This window comes from Xiphophorus couchianus, chromosome 24 (genome assembly GCF_001444195.1).
Source record: "Xiphophorus couchianus chromosome 24, X_couchianus-1.0, whole genome shotgun sequence".
Lineage (NCBI taxonomy): Eukaryota > Metazoa > Chordata > Actinopteri > Cyprinodontiformes > Poeciliidae > Xiphophorus > Xiphophorus couchianus.
Window position 1 is genome coordinate 7403113 of NC_040251.1, and position 26634 is coordinate 7429746.

At 38.1% G+C, this 26634-nt stretch overlaps 1 protein-coding gene across 2 annotated transcripts in view; it reads left to right on the top strand.

Annotated features, from left to right (window-relative positions):
- Positions 1-26634, top strand: part of nol4lb (nucleolar protein 4-like b) — an 88325-nt gene that overhangs the window by 15145 nt on the left and 46546 nt on the right. Inside the window, exon 1 of one of the 2 annotated variants that reach the window (XM_028010021.1) lies at positions 9735-9921. The exons of the other annotated variant lie outside the window; for it this stretch is intronic. The gene's annotated coding sequence lies outside the window, so the exon portion shown is untranslated. Of the gene's footprint in view, positions 1-9734; positions 9922-26634 lie in introns of those variants that run through there. 2 annotated transcript variants of the gene reach the window in all.

Consider the following 26634-nt stretch of genomic DNA (forward strand, 5'->3'; position numbering starts at 1 on the left):
CAAATGTTCAGACACCAAAGGATAAATTTAGAAACAGAAATCAACATCAGTCAGCAAGATAAATATTTAACCTAAAACTAAATATTTAACCTCAAACTAAATATTTGACTTTTAGATAAATGTTTAAAGTAGATCTAAATACAAAGTTAGCCAACCTTAATATTTAGCGCTAAACTAAGTACTTAGTTAGCAAGATAAATATGTAGTTATCAAGCTATATACTTAGCTACAAGCTAAGTATTTCACTCCAAACTAAATATTTAGGTACCAAGTTAAGAATGTGACCTCAAACTAAGTGTTTAGCTATAAACTAAGTATATACTTAGCAAGCTAAATATTTAGATTAGAGATAAATATATACTGTAGTTAGCAAGTTGCGTTCTTAGCTTCAAATTAAATATTTTGCTTAAAGGTTAGTATTTAGTTAGGAAGCCAAATATTTAGTTCAGAACTAAATATGTAGCTTACAAGCTAATATTTAGCATGAAACTAAATACTTAGTCAGCAAGCAAGCACCTTTTTTTAGATCTAAACTAAATATTTAATGATCAAACTTAAGTATTTAGCCTGAAACTAGTTAGTTTTAAACTAAATATTTAGTCAATAGACTGTGTACATCCCTGGGCTGTGAGTATTATAACAGATTTTCCATGGGAAAAATTATTAATGAAATAATGTAACTGGCACTTTAAATCAATATAAAGGAATTATTGACCTAAATCAAGCTGAAAAGTTATTTTTAAGTTAGTTTTGTCTTAGTTGAAGTGAACTAGGACATTTTTCAATAGCAAGAAGACAAAAATATGTGGTCAGATTTTGTGTTTTGTTCGATCTCTATTTTTTGGTAAAAACCGGAAGTTTTCTGTTTGAAAAAGAGATGTTGGGGTAAAATCACAGCAGATTGCTGTTTTAATAAATCAACAGATAAAATGACGTCCGTGCTGATGATGCGTGGATCTGAACCATATCTTTCTGTGTTTCTGAGCCGTTTGCTCTCCGTCTCATTATTAAGCCGAACTCGGTGACGGTTAAACACTTCCTGCCTGAAACATGTTGAAAACTTCTACAACTGAAGTTGGACTCCATGTTGGAGAGGACAGAGCTGCTTTCGTTTCCTGCGCCGCTCTCCATGGCTATCAGCGCGCCACACACACACTCGCTGCGGTCGCCGTGTGTGTGTTGGTGCGTTGGAGCCGCGATGTTGTACAGGGGAAGCGAGGGTTGAGCTCTTTCCAATTAAGCGAAGCCTCTGAGCGTCGAGTTAATTAGTCGAAGAGAGAGATGAACGGCGAAGTGCCAATTTACTCTGGAATGCCGATACGTCTTTCTGTCTGCATGTCTCACACACATAAACACACACATAACACCCACAAACACATAAAATGTGTCTAAAACAGTGCCAGAATCCTCCCCATAAATTTATCTCCCACCAATAAACACAGTTTGACCTGAAAACTCACCTGAACCACCTGAACCGAGTCGGATGTTTGACAAACTGAACATGTTGCTGCTGTAGTGGTTCTGGATCACCAGTCTGATTTACAGAGAGAAGCCGACCAGTTCTGCTGTATGTTACCGTCTTTTTAAATCATCCTAAATGAAGCGTGGCCATTTCTGAGATTTGGTTTAATTAACAGATATAAACAGATTTTATTGTCATTCAATAAAATGACAATTTTATTGAATGAATAAATAAAATTCATTCAATAAAATGAATTTTATTGAATGTACATAAATGTACATTTAAAATGTACATATCGAGCTAAATTTTATTGCAAGGCTCCGATAATTATAAAATAAGTAATAATAAAAGTATCAATATAAGTATATACATATAATAATATGGAGTCACAGACTCGTTGCCCTAGCAACTGACCACAACGCCATTATTTCACAGGATTCAGCACCAAATAACACTCCAACATTTCCCACACAAACATTCAGTCCGTTACAGTTTTATGTTTTCAGGTTGATGGTTATTTTGTGATTATTAATAAGTGATCGCTGTGGTAGATTAGCTAGCATTGCTATTAGCTGAGCTAACACAGCTGTGGTAGATTAGCTAGTGTTGCTATTAGATGAGCTAACACAGCTGTGGTAGATTAGCTAGTGTTGCTATTAGCTGAGCTAACACAGTGGTGGTAGATTAGCTAGCGTTGCTATTAGCTGAGCTAATACAACGGTGGTAGATTAGCTGCCATTGCTATTAGCTGAGCTAACGCAGAGGTGGTAGATTAGCTAGTGTTGCTATTAGCTGAGCTAACACAGTGGTGGTAGATTAGCTAGTGTTGCTATTAGCTGAGCTAACACAGTGGTGGTAGATTAGCTACCGTAGCTATTAGCTGAGCTAACACAGCAGTGGTAGATTAGCTAATTTAATCACCTGCTCTACTGATGATCTGTCAGAGTTGGAGTTTAGGTCGCCTTTTTTTCTTATTTTTTAACTGAACTGAAACTCATTGAATTCCACAGCAAATCTACATATTAAGTTTGCCATAGTCAAGCTAGCATAACTAAACTACTTTCCTCTCTTTGCTATTTTTTTAATTAAAACTTTTTCCTTTTCTTGTTATCTAGTTGACGTAGTGTTGACAATTTGTAGCAACGCACTGCTTCCCTTTTTTTTTTAAAATTTATATATCACGCCTGCATTTAAGATTTAGCACGTTATGTTGACAACTTGATAACTAAAACCAATGGTAGCTATCATTTCATCATCTAATGTTTTAGCAATATAAAAAGTACTTGAATTACTGACTTAAAACAATCTCCTATATGTTGATGAAAATATACCTGTAATTTAGTTTGGTCTTATTTTCAGTTTAAGATATTTGCACTAGAAACTAGACAAAATACTTCATAAGATCTTGTGCTTTTTTGCATTGAGGCATAGGAAAGAATGTCAAATATTTTGAGGTATAAATTGTATATGGAACATTATTTAATTCGGATGGTTAGTGACATCATCTTTGATAAAAACCACGAAAACTTAAATTGTGTGAACTCAGTAGAAGATATTCATATTCAGTCAGATGAAGTTCATCCTTACATAACTAATTTAAGCGTTATTTTTTTTAAAGACTGTAGTCGTCCTTCAGGATATTTTCTCTGAAAATCTTTTTTCTGTGACCTTAAAGCAGCTTTAACAGTGCAAGGATGTGCCGCCATGTGCAGTCTGTACATGTCCACCCAGACGCAGCCGTACAGAAACAGGCAGTGTGTGTTTCAGCGTGCAGAGCGCTCTCAACAAGGGAAGGTCACCATCTTTTGTCAAAGTTGTTCTTATGTGGGAGTGAGGATAAAGTTGAATATCTCACCAGGAGAAAGACACATTCCTGCTTTTACTTCTACCTTCATTTTTTACTCTGGAAATTAATTTCCTGGCCCATTAAATCTACCCAGAAGGTTTTTTTTCTGATCATTTCGGGTGTAAGGCTCACTGAGATTAAAATCTGAATAATAAAGGATTTAGTCTGAGATTGTTACATAGTGGTTAAGACTGCCACTCTCAACTGTATGTAAATCTCTATTTGTAATATAGATCTGGACATTATGGCTGAAAAACACATCACGATATTAGCGTTTTATATTAGTCGATATTGATAATTATTACTTAGTTTTTTGTTTTAAATATCTTAAATACAGCCAAACTGTTGTCATAACCTTTCCTGTTTTATCCACAGTTTTCTCTAAACTACATTGTTTTTTATTTTTAAGCAGTTATGAGGCGAAACTTTAAACTGCTGCTGCTCCAGTTACTCAGCAGGTTGTTGCTAGGTAACCAAAGAGTGAGTGAGTTAGTTGAAGCCACCAACCTAGCTTAGCTAGCTGAGAGGTTGATCCCCCAGAATGCTGTTCGGCCTGAACAAAACACATATTCTGTTTTGTGGAACGAATTTGCAGCATTTGATGCTTGTTGTTGTTTTTGCTATTTGCTTCCATTTTCTGTGGTCGCGTTATTTTTCATTTGCAGTGTCATTCTGTTGTGTTTTTATGTTTTGGATTTATTCACGTGTTTGCCAGTGGTGAACACTTTCCAAGCAAAAAGCTTCATCTTTAGTTTATAATCATTCCTAAAAGTCCAAACGTGAGAAAACGCAGCTAAAATGAACCCCAACATGGACTGAAGGTGTCCAAGTCCTCCACTATTTCCATTAACACACATCCCAGGCCTCCGACATTCGGCCCATCCCTTTCTCTCCTGCCATCCGCCACTCGTCCCAATTCAATAAGAGGAGGAAATTAGCCAGCGTGCTTCCTGGCAGTGGGGGGGATGCAGACGATGTGGTGAAAGGGTGGAAATGTTTGAGGAGCGAGAAGAGAAGAGACCATGAAGAGAGGGAGGTTCTGGTGTGGAGAAGAGGGATAAAGAGATGGATGTAAGGACATGGAGAAAAAAGAAAATGTGCCTCTGATTGTGAGGGATGTTTATTTTTGTGGGGGGAGGGAGTTCAGAGAAGGAATTAAAAAGAATGACATGCTTCATTATTATTTGTAGCCTCCCTCCGTCTGCCTATTACTGCAGCTACCTCCAGAGAAAAGACGTTTCATTAATTTAGGGAGGAGGGGTGTGTGTGTGTGTGCGTGCGTGGGGGTAGGCGTGTGTGTGTGTGTGTGTGTGCGTGTGGAGGTGAGACACACTGTTAGATTAAGGTCTGGTTGAAAGTCTGAAACAAAATTACAGGAACACGGTGGATCCTTGTAACCACAACCGTCTGCCAATGCTAAAAACATTGATAGCTGCATATCTTAATAATTCAAACACCTAAATCTGTCGCAATTAGCAGTTAACACTAGAATGGCTGGGTTTTCGATTTCTCCCTAGAATGGCTGAACAGGGCCAAAAGGCCCTGAGTCCACCCTGACGACTCTGATGGCTCAAATTAGCATTCTTCTTCAATTGTAAATGTGGCCGTTGACCGTCAGGCCAGAATGTAGGAATGTGAATAGTCCATGTTGGGGGTGGGTATCTATGATACCTGCAGGAGATCAGATCTCCTGTAGGTAGTGCTCTTCAGTTTAGTTTTGAAGCATACATGAAGTGTTTTTGGAGAGATGTGACCTTTTGCAGCTGATCCGTGATGTTGTGCTGCATTATCCAGGTCATTTTGCCAAATGTACATAGAGTTTGCAAAACATACAATCTGTTTCAAAAAATATGCAAAGGTTTTTCTAAAAGAAATGAGTAATGTTTCTCTTTGAAATAAAGCTAAGAGGGTATTAATTGTGTTGATCCACCTCAAAAAAATCATGCAAAAAGTGTAAGCAAAAGAAATCTGGGAGACTTTGCACATGCAAATTTGCATGCAGTCTTTTGTGCTGTGGAGGATAAATAGGTGACTGCTTCACCTATTTAGTTCACAAGAACTAATGGCATTTATTTCAGTCATGATCTTGCGGGGGGTGACCAAGGTTCCATCACTATGTGACAGCTGGTCAGCAAACCTGGCAAACATGATTGACATGGCAGCACTGAATGCACATGTGCTTTATCAGGCATGCATTGGGGTGCAGGAGAGACGGGTGGACTTCCTGGTTGAGCTTGCAAAAGAGTTCGGTAACTCTCATGTGAGTGAGAAGAAGGCACACAAGGAGAAACTGCTTCGGCAACAACCTTCCACACCCAGCTCAGGCAAAAGGGCGAAGTGTCAGGTCAACCATCGATGCAGGATGCGTGTCCTGAGGCCGAAACATCATCAGTGACCCCTCACACCCCCACCATGGACTGTTCTCCCTGCTGCCCTCTGGAAAGAGGTTCTGCAGCATCCGGTGCAGGTCCACCTGGTTCCGAAACAGCTTTTTCCCACTTGCCATCAGACTGCTGAACTCTTAACTGGACTGCACTCAAAATCTGGTTTCCACTTTATACCTTGCACATGTACAGAGCTAAATAACTTCTATTTTACTGTCAGTCCTGCACTTTATATTTTATATTTAGATTTATATTCATATTTTATACTGTATTTTATTTTACTCACAACATTGGAACCTCAAACATTATCCTGAGCCGTATGCAACGAAATTTCGTTCTGTATACACCCTGTGCATTGAAAATGACAACAAAGTCAGTCTAAGTCGAAGTCGAAGTCTAAGGAACAATTGTGCAACTGTGAGATGCGTTGAGGCCATTACCAGGGTACTTGGCCTAGGTAATGGCCCTATTTACTGAACAAAAGCACCTGCTAGATAAAATCCTCAGGCCAGTTGGACTATCTCTAGCCTGAATAGGTATATGTCCAAATGGCCTAACTCCTAATCAATTAATTGCATAATAAATTAAATTGAGCCTGATCATTTTCATTCTGATGATTAATATTTTGTTTACAGACGCATAATCCATTTAATTAACAATTTTGGTTGTGAGTGTTTTTTATTCTTGTTTTATTTATTGTTTTTGGTTGTTGTGTTTTATTTGAAATATCCTCTAGTTCCAGTGTTAAGTGTTCTGTACTAAATTGAAGTTTATTGGTCTGTAAGAGGTCAAACTTGCATAAACATACATTAATGTGCACAAATACACACTGTAGTAACTGTCTGATTCTAGCGTAGAAGCCAACATGTTTCTTAGCTCCATTCTAGCCAATCAGCACCAAGAAAAACAAATGGAGCTCCTGGATTGGCTGCTTTGAAAAACGCCAGCCAATAGCATGCCAAGTACCATACAAGTTTCTCAGTATTAAAGTTTTCTTAGCTGCATTTTTGTTTAGATATTTTGATGTGCTCTACTTTAAAGATCCAGTGAATAGACAAATAATTTGGAAAAATCCACAAATTGTGAAGCGCGAATACTCCTCGGCCAAAGTGCATGTTTAGTTTGTAAAGTTTCTTCGTGCAAAGCTTTAGTTGTTTTATTTTACTTTTTAAAACATTTTTTAAAAATGAACTTGTTTCAAAATGTTAAAGTGTATTTAAAATAATGAAACTTTGAAAGACCTTTGTCAAAAAATAGATTTTGAGAGTAATTTACAATGTGTATATAATAGTTGAACATACATTTATGAAACTTACTATTTCTTCAAATTTTACTTTTTCAAATAATTTTAAAATGGTTTTTTTTCAAAGTATTTTTTCACTTTTAAATCTTTTAAATTTTATTTTGTCAAATTATTTTTTTCAGTTTTAATTTTTGTTGATTTTTATTTTTTCAGAGTTTATGTTTGTCTAATTTCATTTTTTAAAAGATTTTATTTATTTTAAAGATATTTTTTATTAGTTTTACGTAAATCTGTTTTCCGCTCTTCTGGGGGCGGGACTTCCTTCGTACGGTGGCGGGAAAACGCATTTCTGCTTGTGGAGCGGACGTTAGCAACAGCGTTTCTGTTGGCCGGTGTGGGCCAATAGAAACGTTCGGGCGTTTCTATTGGTCAGATTGGATAGTTACGAAGCGCTGCTTCTCGTTCTGCGTTGACTGCATAGACAACGGCAGGATGCTGAAGAGGAGAACGAGTGAGTATAATCAAACCAAAATAAAAATAAATTCCTGCTGTTCTAACAACAAGAAGTGAAAAATTTCACAACTTTAGTATTAACACTTCATGATTGTAGGAATTGTATAAATAATATCTGGTTTTTCGTAATAAAAATTCCACCCAAAGTGTTGCGTTTCCACCAGGGGTGTGACCTTTGACACGCGGTATCGTCGCGGCCATCTGCTGTGGTCCTTCGGTGTTCTCCGTCTAATAAAGCAGAAACGCCATGGAAACGGTGCTGCAAGGGAAATCCCCTCTGTGCTCTAAGTTCACCTTATTTACTGTTTACTGGCACAAAAAGCCACAGTAGCTTTGTTTCACTGCGGATTTTCCCTTTCTGATGCATCCTGGAGGTAAAACCGCTGCCCCTTCCCTGACCAGATGAAACATAAATGCAGAAATAAGGATTAGGATAAACAAACTGTTAACACTTGTGCAGAAGAGGTTGGTGGGAAACAGTGGATGAACTTAAAGCCCAGAGGAGCTTTAATGTGCGGCTCTGTTTCCATGGTGTTTCTGCTTTATTGGTCTGTGCTCACCAGAGAGGCAGCCATTTGGGGATTTTTTTTTTTTGTTTCACTGTAAATGAACAATATATATGCGGCATAATTCACTGTTTTTGGGCACTGACTCATTTTAACCCAGCCTGTGCTTCCACCCTCCGCCTGTAGGGGGCAGCTGTGGTGCATACTTAAAAAACAATGGTCCATCCTAATGTTAAATATTTTCCCAACATGTTCCCATTGTATCTTTAAAAAATATGGAAATATTTCTTCTTTTACTGGTACAAATTAATGCTTTTTCCTCTTCAGTTCAACTATACCTTGGCAATAAATGCTTTTGTGAGTTTTTTAGTCAAGTAGCCATAATAAAAGTTGAGATTTAAAATAAAATGAATGCAACCAGAGACACACAGAGCAGAAATATGACACATTTTAAGGAAAACTAAGCCAAAAATGCAGACATTTGCAAACTAAATAATTAGTTTTAAACCAAACACTAAATTAGCTAACTAAGTATTTAGCCTTAAACTAATCAGCATAAAACCAAATATCTGGTTAACAAGATAAATACGTAGTGTGAAGTCAAATATTTCATTAGCATGCAAAATATTTTTGCCTCAAACTAAATTGTTTAAGACTAAATATTTAGTCTGCATGCTAAACATTTCAAATTAAATATTTAATTCAGAGCTAAATTTGGAGATTGAGGTTAAATATTTAGTTAGCAAGCTAAATATTTAACCTCTAAAAATATTTAGTTGGAAATAAGTATTCACTCAACAAGCTAAATATTTAGCCTCAAACTAAATAACACTTAATGTTTAGTGAACAAGTTAAATAATTTTTAGAGTAAAAAGATAAGAAAAAGTTTTATTGTCCACCAATGTGGAAATTTTCCTTCAAACTAAATATGTAGTTCTAAACCAAATACATAGATAACAAGCTAAGTATTTAACCTAAAATTAAATAGCTTAAAACTGGTGTGCAAAACATTTATTTAGCTTCTATTTTTTGAATCAAAAATATTTAGCCTCAGACTAAAGAGCTTAAAGCATAAATATTTTTGCTTCAAACTAAATATTTAGTTAATAATCTTAGTATTCAGCGTTGCATTAAATAGCGTAAAACTAAATATTTAGTTAAGGTAAATATTTAGAAGGATCTCAATACGTTAAACTAAATATTTAGTTTGCATGTTAATATTTGGTTTGAATCTTAATAACTAGCTTAAAACTAAATATTTAGTTTGATGTAGGTTGAAATTAAATATTTAGTGCGCAATTTCAAATTCAAAATTATTTTACTAATCCCAAAGAATTAACTAATTAATTAATTAGTAGGGCTAATTATTTAGCTTACTAGTTAAATATTAGCTTCAAGCTAATTACATACAAATATTTAATTTGAAGATAGATACTTAGTTTGGTAATTAAGTATTTAGTTCGAAACTGTGACATTTATAAATGAATTATTAACATGGTGAAAACATGACTTTGAAAAATTAACCTCCATTTTAAAAAAAAAAAGTTATTTGCTAAATAACCAAAATTAATAAATTTTATCTGTAGTTTTATCCATAAATTACCTTGGTCTGTTTTTCTCCTGTGTTTTGGACCGAAGAAGCGGAAGTAGCTTGTCGTCTCGTGCATTTGGTTTGTAGATAAATAAACTCCCCCCGCCCCTCCCTCCGCGTGTTGACCCCGCCCCCGTGATGTCATCAGCCGTGGCCACGCCCCCTCTGGTTGCCACAGAGTCTTGAGGGTCCCGCTGAGTGCGCTCACTCCCTGCCTGTGTACAGCAGCATATACTGTCCATTTAAATTCACACTGTAGAGGGAAAAACCCGCAGAAAGCGAATGAATAAACATTTTTAGAGATAAAAAAAAAAACAGATAAAACAGATAAAAACAGACGACGGAGGTTGATGATCGTAATTTCGGAGAAGTGAAGGTAAGAAGGCGTCTTCGGCATGCGCTTTATTATTTATTTATCAGTGTGGGCTCCGGAGTGTTTTCCTCCGGTCGCGGTGCTTCCCGCATGTCGGTGACTGAGCCGCTGGTTCCGCTCGGATCGCTCCCAGAACCGCAAACGGAGCGGTAATTAGCGCCGGTTTGTTTGCGTGAGGAGTTGCTGCTGGCTGGGGTCGATGTGCGGGTTCACCGGGCCGCTGCGTCCTGCGGCAGCCAGGCTCCGGGCTCATCATCATCATCTTCATCATCGCTATTCATGAGCGTGCTGCTGCCCCGCGTGCTCACATTGTTCTGGGTTTGCTCCGGCGCGCGCCACGGTGTGTTCGTGGGACGTCCGCGCGAGCTTTTAATTGATGCGCGTGCGCCCGTGGATGGATGCGGGGTGGATGATGGGTGGGTGGTTGCTAAGGAATGACCAAGCACCGCACTGAGGACCAATCGGCGCCGCGTGCCGAGCATTCAGACAGCTTGCGTGTTTCTGCGTGTTTCTGCGTGTTGTGTCTTTAGTTTCCGGCTGAATCGATGTGAATATCATGAAGGCAACAAGTCAAAATGAGAATAAAATCCACCTTCCGGCCAATTTAAGTATGAAAACATGATTAAATTTAATTTAATTTGTTGCCTTGGTTCTGAAACTATTTTAAGTTTGACACAAACAACCAGCAGATTTCTTTGAAAGAACTTTAGACCCAAAAAATTTAACTAAATCTATTTTTCCCCCTTATAATTCTGACTGAAAGACAAGTGAACACCTGGAGAAACTATTTAATGACAGACAGGTGACTTGTTGAACACATCAGATTTGTTTTTTAAAATTGTATTTTCTATAACATATTGAAGTCATAATTCTGAGGGGAAAAAGTCAGATTTGGGAAATTAAAATCAGAATTTGGAGATTATTTTTATTCTTTTATTATTTGGAGTCAAATTGAGATTAAAATCAACTGTCTTTTTTATTTACATATCAAGACCTGATTAAATTTTATTTAATTTATTGTTCTGGTACTGCATCTGTTAGACTCTAAATAATCATAAAATTCTATGGAAGAGCAGTAGAGCCAAAAACAGATTTTATTTCTTAGAATTTTGACTTAAAGACTCATGGACACCTGTGGGAAACCAGGTATAACAGCAGAGATGCAATTTACTTTTTTACATTTTATTTTATGTAGGCTTTTAAAGTCATAATTCTGAGAAAAAAAAAGTCATAATTGGGAGATAGACGTAATAATTTGGAGAGAAAAAGTAAACTTTTTCTTCAACTGATGTGAGCACATTTATCTCTGTGAACAAAGAATAACCTGTGGGGTTGTGTGTTTATATCTCACGCTCGCTCAGTACGTGTCCTGGCACGCACTAGCAACTTCATCAAATAAAGCGACAAGAGACACATAAATGATCCCAGGAACGATGGAGGAGACGATGCGGTGGCTCGTTTACCTGCAGACTGAGAAAAGCGCGCCACAGTGACAACGTTTTTAATGTTAGCCTAGCCACGGCTAGCTGGCTAGATGAGGCAGAGCTCTAGCTAGCATGGATGTTAGCCTGTGGTACAAGCAACCTTCTGCGTGACTTTGTGCCACCAACCGGAGCGTGGTGAGATTGATGTGAGCGCATATTTCTCTGTGAACAAAGAATAATGTGAAGCGTTGTGTGTTTACACCTCACACACTCGCTCAGTATGTGTCCTGGCACGTTCTAGCAACTTAGCGAAGCCTACCAGCCAACCACAGACCGGTCTTTTTCATCCAATCAGAGTATTCCTTGTAAATCCTGGATAAATAACAACCAATAAATAATAATACTGCACCAAGCGGTAGGCATTACTATACCAAATGGGAGGATTTAGGAATATACAAGAACATTTTATACAATAAATTTTTTACCCAAATAATATATTATTCAAGCATACAAATACGCAGCACTGTCCATATTTCTTTTAATTTAAATATGACCAACATTACATAGTTTATTGTAATATCTACTGATTAATTAATTAGTGTTTAGCTAAAGTGCAAATATGCATTTATTTTAATTATATTTTATTGTACATGCCTCTTTTAAGACTCTATAGTTGGTGTTTTAGTATCATGTCTTTCAATAACACATAATTACCTGCTCATGTTTTCAGATTTCCTCTCAACGTTTAATTTTTTTTGACACATAAACTCCTCCACCAACATTTAGCTAGTTTTCTGAGGGAAAACCTTTAATCCTCTCAGAGCAGCGCTCTGCATCCCAAGGTGATGAATTTTATCCAGAACTGATAAATTCAGTCATTTCAGCGACTTTTGGTGGGAGAAGCGGCAGAGCGGACCAACTTCAGGCTCCCTGCTGGTAAAAACGAGCGTTTTTCTGTGTTTATGTGTCGGTTCCCGCTCTAACCGTTCGATCCATTTCTGCGGTGAATATTCTCTGATCTGCCACTTTTACAACCGAAGGTCAAACGCCAAGTTCTGCTGATTCAGACGTCTGAATATTGATGTGTGAAGTCAGCACATTCAGCTGAGAATTCAGGTTTGATTTCACACAGTGGAGGTTCCTGCGTTAGCGTAGGGATGAAGCTCCAGCTGGCCTCGGGGATATGGAAACCCTGCGGCACACGAAGGGTTAAAGTGCCCCTCCCTGCCGTTAAGGAGGACGAGAAGAGACGCTCCTCAGATAAATCCCTATGCAAGGATCGACTCGGTTTCCCTCCGCTCCAAAATAACTCCGGTTTTCCCTGACCTGGCCATATGCACAACAGGAGGCCGAGGAAGATGGAGCGCTAATCTCCTCTTCCTCTCTATCCTCTTCCTCACTCCTCTGGACGGGAGGCGCTCTCTATTTCTGTCTGCAGCTCCTGATTTCGCTTTTCTTCCTCCTTACGTTTGAAACAATTCCCTCAGAGTTCAGGTTATATGCATCTGGCTATTTTTATTTTCCACTTTTTTTTAAATTTGACTTTGAAATGGACACGAAGATATAGAAATATTGTTTCCAGTATTAGAAATTTTAAAAATAAGCAGGAATTTGCTTTAAAGGTAAAAAATAAAGTGGTAATTAATCAATCATTCGCTGCTCTTTCATCCAATTGACATGCAGATTTTGAGAACTTTAAAAATGTTGCAAAAAAACCCAACCAATTATGTCATTTAATTTTTGAGTAAACTTTTAAAATATTGGAAAAAAATACAAATCATGTAAATGTGCAAATTTTGAGTGAGCAACTAAAATGTCTCAAAAAAAAAAAAAAAAATGCGACTCAGCTAAATTTCGTGCCAATTTTGAGCAAACTTAAAATATTGCAAAAAATAAGGGATGCATATTATTTAATTTTTATGCGAATTTAGAGCAGACTTTTAAAATGATGCAGAAAAAAAAATCCAAAGTAGCCATGTTTCCACCCACAGGCTACGCAGAACGTAATTTCGTCAGACGTTGACGATGTAACAAACAGAAAGTAGAAGTTGTAAAGCAGCATGAAACACACATCCTCCCCTCCATGCTGGAGGTTTGGACTTTGAAACTTGATTTTCGTGCCTCTGGTAAGGCACAGACCCATCAGTTTATGGGAGCATTTTCTGATTCTGATTAGTTGGAAAATTTGTTTCAGTCATTATTAGTCAGTGGTAACTCTAGATAGGTGGATTTTACCTTTGACTTTAAGGAACTCTGTTTCGTCTCTTGCAGTTTTCATGAAGTTTGTTCCAGATTTGTGGTGCATAGAAGCTGAAAGCTGCTTTTCCATGTTTGGTTCCAGAGATGCAGATCAGAACCAGACACTGTTCTGCTCTGCAGTAATTGATGTGACTAAAGACAAATGCATGGATGAGTTTCTCTAAATCTTGCAGAAACTTTACTCCTTTAATCCTGGAAATGTTCTTCAGGTAATAGAAGTCCGACTTTGTAACCGTCTTTATGTGTCTCTCAAGGTCCAGATTTCAGGCAGATCTCTGGTTTTCAGCTGTAAAAACTGAAGCTGTGCATTGACTCTAGATCTATAACTCTAGATCGTTCCCCTTTAGGTCCAAAGATAATAATTTCAGTTTCGTTTCTGTTCAGATGGAGAAAGTTTGATTTGGGTTTGGAGTCTCCTGTAGAGCCAGTAGTTTATGTGAATTTTTCTATTCTCTCTTGTCTTATCTCTTGCAGGTGTTTCTTTAAACGTGTCCTTCTTGTGTCTCTCATGTTTGAAACAAGCAGAGGTTAAATCAGCCCTGAAACTGAAGCAGTTAGATAAAGGACTCTAAATGGGTCTGAGGAGCTTTAAGCCTGGAGATTTGTTCTGCGTCCTTTGACCCAATCTCTCTGTGTAAACCCTGGATAACGACAGTTTAAGGGTAATTCAGTGTCAGTTTACAGAACAGCAGCGTGGCATTCAGGTTCAGCTCCGTTACGGATCTGAGGTGAGAGTCGAGTTGGTGAGCAGCGAGTCGAAGGAGCTCAGCAGCGTTTGCTGGCGACGCCAACATGGTCTAACCGTGACCTTTGCCTGGACTAATCCCGGCCGTGTTTTCCTCGGATTGCTTCCTGGAGGGGAAAGGGGTTAATCGTCGTGCTTCAGGCAGATTTGTGACTGACCGGATTAAGTGGTGCGCAGAGTGTTGGACACGCCGCTAATCTCCACTATCTGGGCCCCTGTTGCTGTTGGGACAGAGGTGACGGACTGACCGGTCACAGGCTGCCTGACGTAGCCGAGTTCCTCCACTGGTTCACCAACTAGTTGCTCCTTTTGATTGGTTGGATAAGTTCTACAAGTTTATGATTCAAACCACGTTTTATTCTGTTTTGGGACTCTACAGTCATTAAAAGTGACCTATTACACTTCCTTGAGCAGGTTATAATAGGTCTATGGGCTACACAAAACATTTTAATCACATTTTCTGTGGGGTTTTAGTCTGCTCACTTCTGCCTATGTTGAGCTGTTTAAGAGTTTCTGTCACTTTAAATCCAAATAATCTGCTGCTGGCCACGCCCCCTAAATTAAATGTTTACACTCGTACATGAAAATGTCCGCAAACAGATGCACAATTATTCAACCGTACAGCTTTGAAAAGCAGAAGTGGAGCCTCCTGCACAATCAACAAGAATTCAGCGAGTGGTTTCTGGATTATATGTCAATAGCAACACTGCGAAAGTGTATTTTTGGTCTAGCCTCTAGTGTTAGTACATTTGAAACAAGACAAAACTAATTTACAGGTAACTTTTTAGCTTGAAATAGCAGCTTGTTTTAAGTGAAAAAGTCCTTAACATTGACGAAAAAAGTAGTGGTTATAAGTGAAATAATCACTTAGTTTTGTCTTTGAAATAAGAAAAGCTAACATACAGGCTTATATTTCTTGCTGAAAAGTTGCTTGTAAATTAATTTGATCTCATTTCAAGTCTATTAAGATAGTTACAGTGGAATCTAACGTTTTTCCAGTGAAAACACTTTTTTTCCAGCAGCCATTGTACAGTGCATACAGCTGACCAAAAGTGTTGGAACTCTGCCTGGAGGCTAGGTAGCGGGCGAAGTTCCGTTGTGGTTCCTAGGTAGCGGGCGGAGTTCCGTTGTGGTTCCTAGGTAGCGGGCGGAGTTCTGTTGTGGTTTCTAGGTAGCGGGCGGAGTTCCGTTGTGGTTGCTAGGTAGCGGGCGGAGTTCCGTTGTGGTTTCTAGGTAGCGGGCGGAGTTCCGTTGTGGTTGCTAGGTAGCGGGCGAAGTTCCGTTGTGGTTCCTAGGTAGCTAGCAGAGTTCCGTTGTCGAATGTGACTTAATAATCAGGAGGTTTTTGAAACTTCTCATTTTCCAGACACCAAAAAAATATAAAGTTATTGTCAGAAATTGGCTGTTTTTTATTCTATTCTATTTTATTTCTTTGTATTTCTTATAATTTAAATTTCATTTTCTTTTACATTATTCTATTTTGCATTTCAGTTGTTGTAGTTTTTTGTTGGTAAATAATTTACCGTTCTATTTATCTCAATGCATAGGTCTATTTCTCATTTCTGAAGTATTGAAATTGGCATCATGACTTTATGAGTTCATGTTTTGTAAAATTTGCTTCCTTAGGAATCAATAAGCATATAAAAACTAACTGGGTGGTTAGATGAGAACTCAGTAAAGAACGTTTCATTCTCGACTTTAACATCCCCGTTTGCTCTTTGCTCTCCACGCCCTATTATGTCAAACTGTATGGAAACCTTTGTTAAAGCCGAAGTTTTCTTGTTTGTTTAACAGTTTACAATAATTCACTCTCTTTATCAGTCACTATTTAACCAAGGTTGAGAAAGTTGGAACATTGTTTTCAATCCATTTATTTAGCACTACTTTGAAAAGATATAATTTATACACAGAAATATCCTTTATAGTCAATGCAAAGGTAGAGACGGATAAAAATCAAATGACATGCTGAACATTCAGTTTACTATTTTAGTTGTTCTGGTTGTCTTGAACAAGCACGTAGAGCCGTTTGATTGGGAACCAAAGTAGCAACAATAGCTGCCTTTCCATTAGAAATATGCGAGAAATTTGGCCGATATTCCGCTAATGTAAAAAAATAAAATTTTGCAATTACGGCGTTTCCATTAAATTTGAAGGGTAATTAAAATCACAAATGAATACGTTTGTTAATGTGATACGTTATTAAAAAATACGACATGCCATCATCCTCCTACTACTTCCTGTTTTCTTCTTTGTTGTTTCTGCCTGTAGCAACATCCGGTTATTGATTATGTGACTCGTTTCATGTGTTTCCATTGCAGTTTTGCAAAATATAATAATTTCAATAGAGCCTAAAAACCCACCTCAACCTAGCACAAAAACTTAACAAAATAAATTCGTTTTTTAAAAATTGACTTGTTGCCATTAAGAAAATTAATTTTTGTAATTCCAATTTGTGTAATTTTATTGTCAATAAAAATGCATCAAGTGATGTTTCAGCTCTTATTTTTAAATAATTTCTCGTGTGATTTTAGTTAGTTTTCAGAACCTCAACATTCCCAGTGACGGTCACCTACAGCCGGTGTTCCTCAGGGCTGCGTCATTGGCCTGCTGCACTTTACAATTATCCTATTAGATCTTTTCTGTTTAGGTTTTGGTTTTTCATTTAAAAAGGTCAGTTAAAAAAACCTCTGTGTTTCCATAGAACAAATTTATTTTCATAATTTAAATCTGCGCAATTATTGTCAATATAAATGCAGTTATTGTTACATTTTTTGCTGCTGTCAAACCAACCAAACATTTTGATCAACCTGTTCCCCTCCTCGCCTGTGGGGGCACTGCACCAAGAACCACTGAAGGAAACAACATGAAAACCTTTGAATACTCTGAGCGCAACTTTCTTCTTCAACAAATGTAAACTAACATGGAGATGCTTCAGAGTTTGAAGATTTCTCTTTACTCTTTGGCTAAAAACCACAAGCCGTTTCTCCTGCTAGCGCTAGGCCTTTGGTTGTATTTACCCAGAATGCCCTGTACTGTAGTCCACATCCTGCTTTTGGAGCAGTCTCTGTTCTGCATATTCATTAGAACCGCACCGGAGTTCACTTCAGCCAAACCGAGCCGTAGATTTGCAGATTGACCAGAGTTCGATTTTTTTCGTCACATCTCTGCAAACGAACCGGACTTCCTAGGCAAACGGACTGGAGTTGGATTAAAGCGGATTAAACAGCTGGTGTGAATTATTCACCCTCACTACGCTGTGAGGTGAGAAAAGATAAAACACACACACACCTGACCTGCTTACTCTACATAAAGGCAAGGTCAGGATCTGTGTGTGTTGACAGAGATACAGCAGTCTCTGTGTCACCGCTCCTGGGCCACACACACACACACCCACACACACCCATACGCGCACCCCCACACAAACGCGCACACACACACACACCCACACACACATTCAGAGGGTAATGACCTGCATCTTGTTGTTTTGACTAATCAGAGAATGTTTAATCCAGTGTGTGGCTGTGTTGGATGTTGAAGTCCTGAAATCGTAGCTGCGCCTGGTTCTGCTGCAGATCCGAGTTTTACTCACATTCAGAGTTTATTTATATCTACTAAAGTGAACAGATTCATATTAAAGTGAACAGATTCATTTTTATGCCCCTCCTGTTCCTCTGTTGTTGGGATTTAACTTGAAATGTTGGAAAAGTCTCAGATTATCTGAAATGGAAGTTTTACTTCTATTTCTTTTCCAAAGACAGTTTTGACCTGAACAGATGCAGAAAATGCCGACCTTCTCAAATTTCCTCTTTACTGTCACAACGTTAAATATTATAGTTTAAGACCTTTAAAATATAACAAGCTGTTTGCAATAACTTTTTTTTTTTATCATTCTCACCTTCTTGTTTCTTTTGGGCTGAAATGACTAATCAGATTAATCACGATTAATTGATTAACTAATTGTCACCTGTTTTAGTAACCAATTAATTGTTAATATTCAGACTCCAATTTACTGAAAAAACAACACACTCAGAGCAGGAATTAAGCCAAAACTGTACAATAAATATATACATTTTGCATTTAGGAATAAAAAATATGGCTAACCAAAAACTCCTCAAATGTGATAGTTTTAGCTTCAATTCTGTAAAAATCTCCCACTAAGATACTTTTTCTGTTCAGTTATTGATAGTTTTAAAATAAACAGATTAGATTGTGTTGATATGATGAGCAGAAAGAGCTGAGCTTTTCACACGTTGCTACAAATGATCAACCATTCACTATAGGATTGGTGTTATTGAATTTTAGACAATAAAATTTTATTTTCTTATTTAAAAATGGATTGAAATATTTATTTATTTGCAATTTATAATATTGTGCAAAATAGGCTTGAGTGGCTAAACGTAAAATCTGCAGAAAGTGGCAATTTTGTATTAGATTAATTGGCAGAATAATTGTGAAAATAATCCATTCTTGTCAGAATACTCAATTAATTGCCTTAATAATTGATTAATCTGAATAACTGATTGATGGTTGGAATAATTGATTTTCAGAATGATGATTAATTACTAAAATGTTCATTATTTGCAGGCGGTTTAATGATTTCTTAATTTCTATTCAGTATTTTAATGAAGAATAATCTGAATTTAAAGTCAGTTTTTTTCCTAACTCATCAGTGATTTCACTTCCTTCATCCCCTTCAAAACAAAACATAAATCTCTGCTGAGTCTTTGTCATAATGTTGTGGAGGAATTATTTTTTGTTTTAAGAAACTTCATTCATCACCAACTTACATGTTTTTTTCCTACTCTGTCTGTACTCAAACATTATTGGAGTGATTTTCGGGTTATTGACGAATCTCCCGCAGAGCGTTTATCAAAAGCTCCGGACCAAAATCGAGCGGAGAACAGAGACGTTATGGATCGTCCGGATCGCGACAGAAAGCGCTTCTGAATCCGCAGAGAGAGAAAAACCTTCAGCTCGATAAGTTCTGGGCTAATGAAGCAGCGGGCCGGGCGATTAGCGCGGCGTCGGGTTCAGCCTGAGCCAAAACACTCGCCCCTTGCTCTCCTCATGTCAAAGTCATGTTTGCCCTCATCCTGTGAAGGTCGGCAGCGGCGTATCGATCATGGCTGGCCGCCTCCACCGTGCTTCAAGCTGGAGATGCTTTTTATAACCCGACAGGCAGACGGAACAGCGGCTCTGACCACCAGAACCTTTCTTTGTGTTTCTGGATGCTACAGAGGGTGCTGCATCAAATCAGAGTGTTTTAGTGGTTACACCCCCCCCCCCCCCCCACCACACACACACACACATGTACATCCTCTTCATGGCTGCTTTTTTTCAGCAATCGATATTCTGCAGTGGAGCTCCTTGGCCTGCTCCAATTTGTGCACTCTGCACGCGTGCATGTGTGTGTGCATGTGTGTGTAGCTCACCTTTTATCAATATCTCCCCCCCTCATCAATCTGAGAAAGAGAGATGCAACCTGAATGAGGGGTTCTGTAAAGCTCAATACATGTCTGTGTCTTTCTCAATGCCTGATCGTAAATTCCTCACATTTTACCACCAGATCCGCCAGGTTGGGTTCGGATTATACGCCATTTCCTGTGTGTGTGTGTGTGTGTGCGTGTGTGTGTGTGTGTGTGTGTGTGTGTGTGTGTGTGTGTGGTAGTCAAGCCCACCTAACCCAACACCAAGCCAAAGACCAAGACCCGCGCTACATGACACAGTAAAATGTGAAATATGATAAGAATTGCTTCTCCAGATATTAAACACTCAGCTGAAATAAATTTAATCAGCATCATTACCAATTCAAACTCTTCTTGGTTCTGCTTTGCTTCCACCGTTCAACACCCTGCGTCACAATACGCCGAGGCCTCACGCTGCCCAGGCACGATGAAGCCCTGGGTGGTTGCCCATAATGCCCATGTCACCAACCACCACTGTCTGCACCATTAAATACAACATTTAACGCAATAAATTCTATGTTCAGTGCTTTAAATATGGCACACATTACTATTGTTGACATTGTTTACTAATGATGCTAATTAGCTAACCAATACAAACCATTGTTTACTAACCATTTGTGTCAGGAAACAACATAAATGGTGTTTTTACTAATGGTAAACAACAACATTAGTTCACCATCAGTTGAAGTAATGTTTGTAAACAAAATGTTTACCTTTTTTTACCAACACAAATTGTAAACAAACCCCATTTCTGTTGTTTGTTTATCACCAAACAACAGAAATGGTGTTTGTTTACCATTGGTAATCAACACCAACAATAGCAATACATGCTAAATTTAGGGCAATAAAAATAGCTGCACCAAGAACCACTGAAGAAAATGACACAAAAACCTCTGAAGACACTGAGCTCAACTTCCTGCTTCACAAAATGTAAACAAAAATTGAGTGGCGTCAGATTTTAGCCGTTGGATGATTTCTCTCTTGTTTTCAGTAAAACATCACAAACCATTTCTCCTGCTAGCGCTAGGCTAAAGTACACTTCCTGCTTTTGGTTTTGAGTTTTTTGGTCACACGCCACTAAACAAACTGGACTTTCTAAGCAAACGGACCGCAGTTGGATTAAAGCGGACTAACCATGCCGTCTTTCTCACTTTCATATATTTACCGAACGTTCCTCATAAACAATTTCTCATGTGACGTCACAATTCCCGGAACATTGTAGCTGACAGCCATCTTGGTAGGCATCCATAGCTAACTGTTATGGCAGTCACTTCGGAGTTGCTATGGAAACAATAAACAAGCCGCATTGTCTGTTCCAAATGTGTTGATTCTGACAGCAGTAATTTTTGTAGGAATATCTTTCTCTTGGACATTTGTCAATGTTGACATTTTTTTTTTTTTTTTTTGGTGTGAAAGTCATGGATGTTTTGTGCTGCGTTTGCCTACCAAGATGGCGGATTCTGAGGCTCGCATCACTTCCCGTTCAGACTTTGGGGAACTATGTGAAAAACTACTGAAGTATCTCCTCCAACGGGCAACAATAACAGTTTGTTTTATTTTGGAGTTTATTTACTGCATGTGCGTTGAAAGGCTGGTATCACCATAGCAACCAGTGACTCAGCATGTTTAGCGTCTGACATTTCTCATTAGGTTCTTCTCTTGTAATAATCCATCATCAATGAACATAAAAAAAAGATGTGCTGGAACTGGCAGAAGCTTGTGGTCCCTTTGCCATGGCAACGACAACAAACATGGCGGTGGTTGAGTGCCATGAAATCTGGAATGATGATGATGATGATGTTGGCCATGCTGAGGGAAAAAATTTGAGAAAAAGAGAAACGTTCCTTCACTTCTGATGGTCGCAGAAGGAAAACATCCCAGATAGAGGGCGGAGTCGGACCGGCGTGGGCGGCGGCAGCCGAGGATGGGGATGGGTCGGCGTGGCAACGAGATCGAGGGATCCAGAGAACGAGGGGGGAGGGAGGAAAGGGAAATAAATGAGGAGGAGATGGGGGTGCATCAGGCAGGGAGGTGGAATGATGCCAGGATGAAAAGCTAGCTGGGCTTCAGGGTTCGGCTCTGCAGCGTCGCGCTAAAACAAAGAAGACAAAGAGAAAAAATGAGAGAAAAACGGCAGCAGGCAAATCCCCCAACGCCAGCAGGAAACCACCGGCCGCTGCCGCTGAGCATGTTTAAAACGCCTTTTAAAAAGAAAAACCATCAAACTCTTTAACAAGAACGTGTGTTGATGAGGAACCAGTACAGGGGTGTCCAAAGTGCGGCCCGGGGCCATTTGTGGCCCTTGGATTAGTTTTCTGTGGCCCCTGACTGCATGAATTTGGCCATCCAACACCAGAACTTGCTAAGCTCGGTGGAAGGGTGCGGTTATCCTGAGGCCTTTTGTGAGTTAAAAATGTTTAAATTTGACAGAAAAACTGGAAATTTTTTGTCAACTTCACAATATTTCACAATAATTGACTATTTTATGTTGGTCTATTTCATAAAATCCCAATAAAAGTTTTGCCATAAAAATACTTCGGTTTCAACTTCTCTTTTAGAAAATACATAAATATTAGTGAAACTCATTTAGTAGTAAACAGATGTACCTTAAGTTAATTATGTTCTATAAACAATACGTAAACACCAACTACAAAGTCTTAAAAAATTAATATAAGTTAGCCTGAAAAAACCTTACTGAAAATGATTCTTAATTGTGCCTTTTGAACCCAAAAGGCACAAATGACCCTTATCAGTGAGCATATTCTGATTTATTGAACAGTTTATTCTGGGTGGGTTTGTGTGAATTGCTGCTGGAACAAAAACAGGATTCACTGAGAGATGGTTTAATTTTTCTGGAAGAGGCAAAGTGAGGAGAGGAGATGAGGAGAGGCAGGAAGAAGACGGTTCCTTCCGTTTGTCCGGTGGCTAACCTGATTAGGTTTGGACTACAGAACCGGATCCGGCCGTTTTACTGGGGAAATCTGGGAACACACACACACACGCACACAAACACACACACACACACACACACACACACACACTGGTTTGTTTAAATCAGAAAGCAGAGCGACGTATTGGCTCCTTACTTATTAAAAACGTGGTTTTGAGTTGAAAACAGACGTGTTTTCTGACATTTTAATATAAATGTAGAATTATTAGGGGATTCTGACATCTGCTGGTTTAAATCAGTGATACTTCAGATCCGCTCTATCAGGGTGTCCAAACTTTTTAACCTGGGCCAAAATTATTGAGTCAAAAGAACAAGTGGGCTAAGAAAACTAAAGTCAGGCAAACAAAATAGTCAATTTTATTCTTTTGTTGTTGTTGATAAATTTTGTTTCATGATAAATTGTCCCAGAAATTATGGCAATAAATTATAATATTGTTGTTTTGAGACCATTTTCCAATATTATAGTAATAATGGCATAACTGAAAAATATTTTAAATATCCAAAATAAATAAACAAAACAAATAAAATAGATTATAAAGTCTCAGGAATCACCAGAATGATGACTTTTACTATCCAGTTTTTGGTAGAAAGCCAAAAACAACAAATCAAAATTAAACTTAAAAAATGGTAAAATACATTTTAATTTACCTGTTTTATTGTGGCAGGCCAATGTACAAAGTCATTATAAATCCATAACTTTGTTTTTTGCATGTCTGCTTGAACAAATTTCAAATTCGTTTGGGTTTATTTGAACAAATTTATTCTTAGGACAGCAACAGGATTTGGGTCACTTTCTTTCAAGATGCTGCCTATCGTTTACCAAGGTTAAAAATTTGCAAAATCTGATTTTGGATGCAGGAAAGTCGACTTTTCAGTAAAAAGTCTCAGGATAGACGTGAATCTGATAGATTTGTTTTGTACTTAAAATTATATTAGTGATTATTTTACCATCTTTTCAAATAAAAAGTCTCCATCTGCACCAACCATCATTCATAAGATGCACTTGGGGGCCAAACGAAAACACTCGGAGGGCCACAAATGGCCCCTGGACCACAGTTTGGAGACCCCTGTGCTGTGTGATCATTGCTGTTTATTTACATTTGAAAGCCTGAGGCAGGGCTGCTCATGTGGATGTTTACAGTGTAAATATGGTAGAGTTTGTATTTTTAATCACTTTGTAGCTTAAGGCCGTTTGAAACTGGTTTATATTTTTAATTTTCCTGATTTTTGCACATTTAGATTTAGACAAATGACTAACCTGCAATAATTTAAGAAATACTTTCTGTGTTGAATAAATCCTGTACAAGAAATGTTGGGTTTCTCTCTATTCTGCGAACAAACAAACTGTAATCCTCCTGAAATCACACGTCTGCCTTGTTCCTGTCAGTAAATGTTTCAGCCGGAGGTAAAGACAGTGGCGCCTCGGTCGTGTGCAGAAAAGACGTTTAGAGGTGGCAGCGCTGTGGCTGACCGGCGGTGAGAAGGAGCTGTTGGGTCTGCTGTTGGTAGTATTTGAGCAGGAATTAAGAGTAGATTAGAGCGAGCTGTGATTTGATCAGCTGTCAGAGTTGATTCATGCTCCTCTGTGCTGGGAAGGAACGGCCTCGGAAAAGTCTCAGAGCTGATTAAAATGCCTCACTGAGAGTTCCTGGGATCGCTATCCGGCTTCCCTGCTTTCAGCCTCACAGAAAATACAAACTACAAACAATTAGAGCCTGACTAAAACTACAACTTTTAATTAGATTTTCATCTGAGAAACTAACACAGAAGGCGTGGAACTGCGCTAACCATAAAGAGCTAATCATAAACTTTAGTTTTGCTAATGCTAAAGCTTTAACTTTAATTCAGATTATCTCTACTGACAACCCTCTGGCATCAATCTAATTTTAACTTTACATTTCACATTCTCTATAATGCATTTAGATATTTTATTTATGTTCACATCTTTTCCATGTTTTGGTTTGTTTCTGTTTGTTTCTTATTTGGCATAAGAATCAGCTCTGCAGATATTGTTTAGCCAAAGCACTAAACCTCTAAATGAAAATGTAGCTACACCAGTAGCGCATTAGTGGAAGTTTCCCCACCACTGATGGTTGCAAAGTGCAATGAAAGAATTATTTATTTTTCCCCCCAGTTTTTTACAAATAAAATCTCAAAAACTTGCTTTCATTTGTATTTTCCACCCTAAAAATACAGCCAGAGATACAATGGATGGTTTTAATCAAAGCATATTCAAGTGTTAAAATGGCCTAGTCAAAGTTCAGACCAGCATTCAATCGAGTTTGTGTCAAGACTTCAGATGCACACAGAGTGTTTCATTCCAATGTAACCGAGATTGAGATAATTTACACAGAAAAAATTAACATTAGTTTAATTCTCCAGATGTCCAAAAGACCAGCAGCTAAGCTACATTTTTCAGATTTTTATTTTAATTTAGTTTTTTTTCTTCTACTCTACTGCTTTGTGTTTGATCTGAAATCTAAGTAGCTTCTTGGGGAAAACATGATAAACCTCTAGCGTGATTAATACTTACTTTTTCTTGTTTCTGTAAACAAAATCAGACAAAAGAACAAATGAGTCGTTTGGTGTCACAAAGAGCCGAGGTGAGAAATTTAGATCCCAACCGATCCACCTCGCACCTGAGGATGTAACACCTGGAATGACCCGTTTCCTCCGAAGCTCAGTGAGAAGAGCAGATATAACATCGTTTCTTTAACACGTCCTTGTTTTCTGAAAGCGCTCCGCTGCTGGTAGAGCGGGAAGTTTTCCTCTGAATGAAGGCGATTTGAAGCGACAGCATGTCTGCTGGTTCAGCCATGTTGGCAGAGAAAGTTCTGTTCACCAGAACTGAGTCACTGCTGAATCACTGAATCAGCGCAGGTAGAAGGACGAACCTGCAGCTCAAACTCCTCCAACGTCTGATGTTTGTTTTTAGATCTTCACCAGGAACATGAGGATTATCTTTTATACTCTTAAACCAGATGAGGTGATATCAACAGAAACTGAGTCAAATGAGTCTATAGACATGTTGCATGTTATTGTTTACGTACAGAAGTTTTGCACATGTGCACAACGCTTTAGGACAAAAAGACGATTCTATTACATGAAAGAACGATTTTGTTAACCAAATAAAAGATAAATCCCTATTTATGTTTTGGATCTTTGATTATATAAAAATTTGTTTAAATTTGCCAGTTTTGGCCACTAGGGCAAAAAGTTTCGACACCCCTGATTTAAAGAGTTACTAAACCCTAAATCAACTTTTTTTTGGTGATAAAATGTCTGTGACATTTTTGAGTAAATTTGATTAAATCTGTAGTGTTTGGCCTAAATGCACCTCAGTGCTGCCCTCTTTGGGTTGGACGCTGGGTATTGCAGTTGAATTTTCCTATTGGTTACATTGGAACAGGTTGGTTAGCGTCTACGATTTGCGATTAGTGTTTTCATAAAAACCTCCAATAACAGAAAAAATACACTAGATTTATCATTTTTTTTTGCATTTGTGCCTCTGGTAAGGCATAGACACTTGTGGGCAGGAAAGTTTGTCACGTCAGAATTTGTTCTGCGGTTTTTACACAGCTAACATAAGAGCTTCCTTGAGAAATTGAGGAGGTTATTTTGTATTCAACCTTTTCTAATGTAATGATTCAAAATGCGTAAACAAAAAATGCTGCTGTCTTAAGTCAGAGGCTTTCTTTGATCTGCTGTAATACAGACAGCTACAGGAGATCATCTACAACAAGTGTTTGAAAATTTTTTTTTTATAAATTACAAAATAATTTATTCTCCTTTGGGATTAATAAAGTAATTTTGAATTTGAATTTTGATTGAATTCAAATAGAATTGATTTGAACTTTTTTGTTTTTCTGCGAC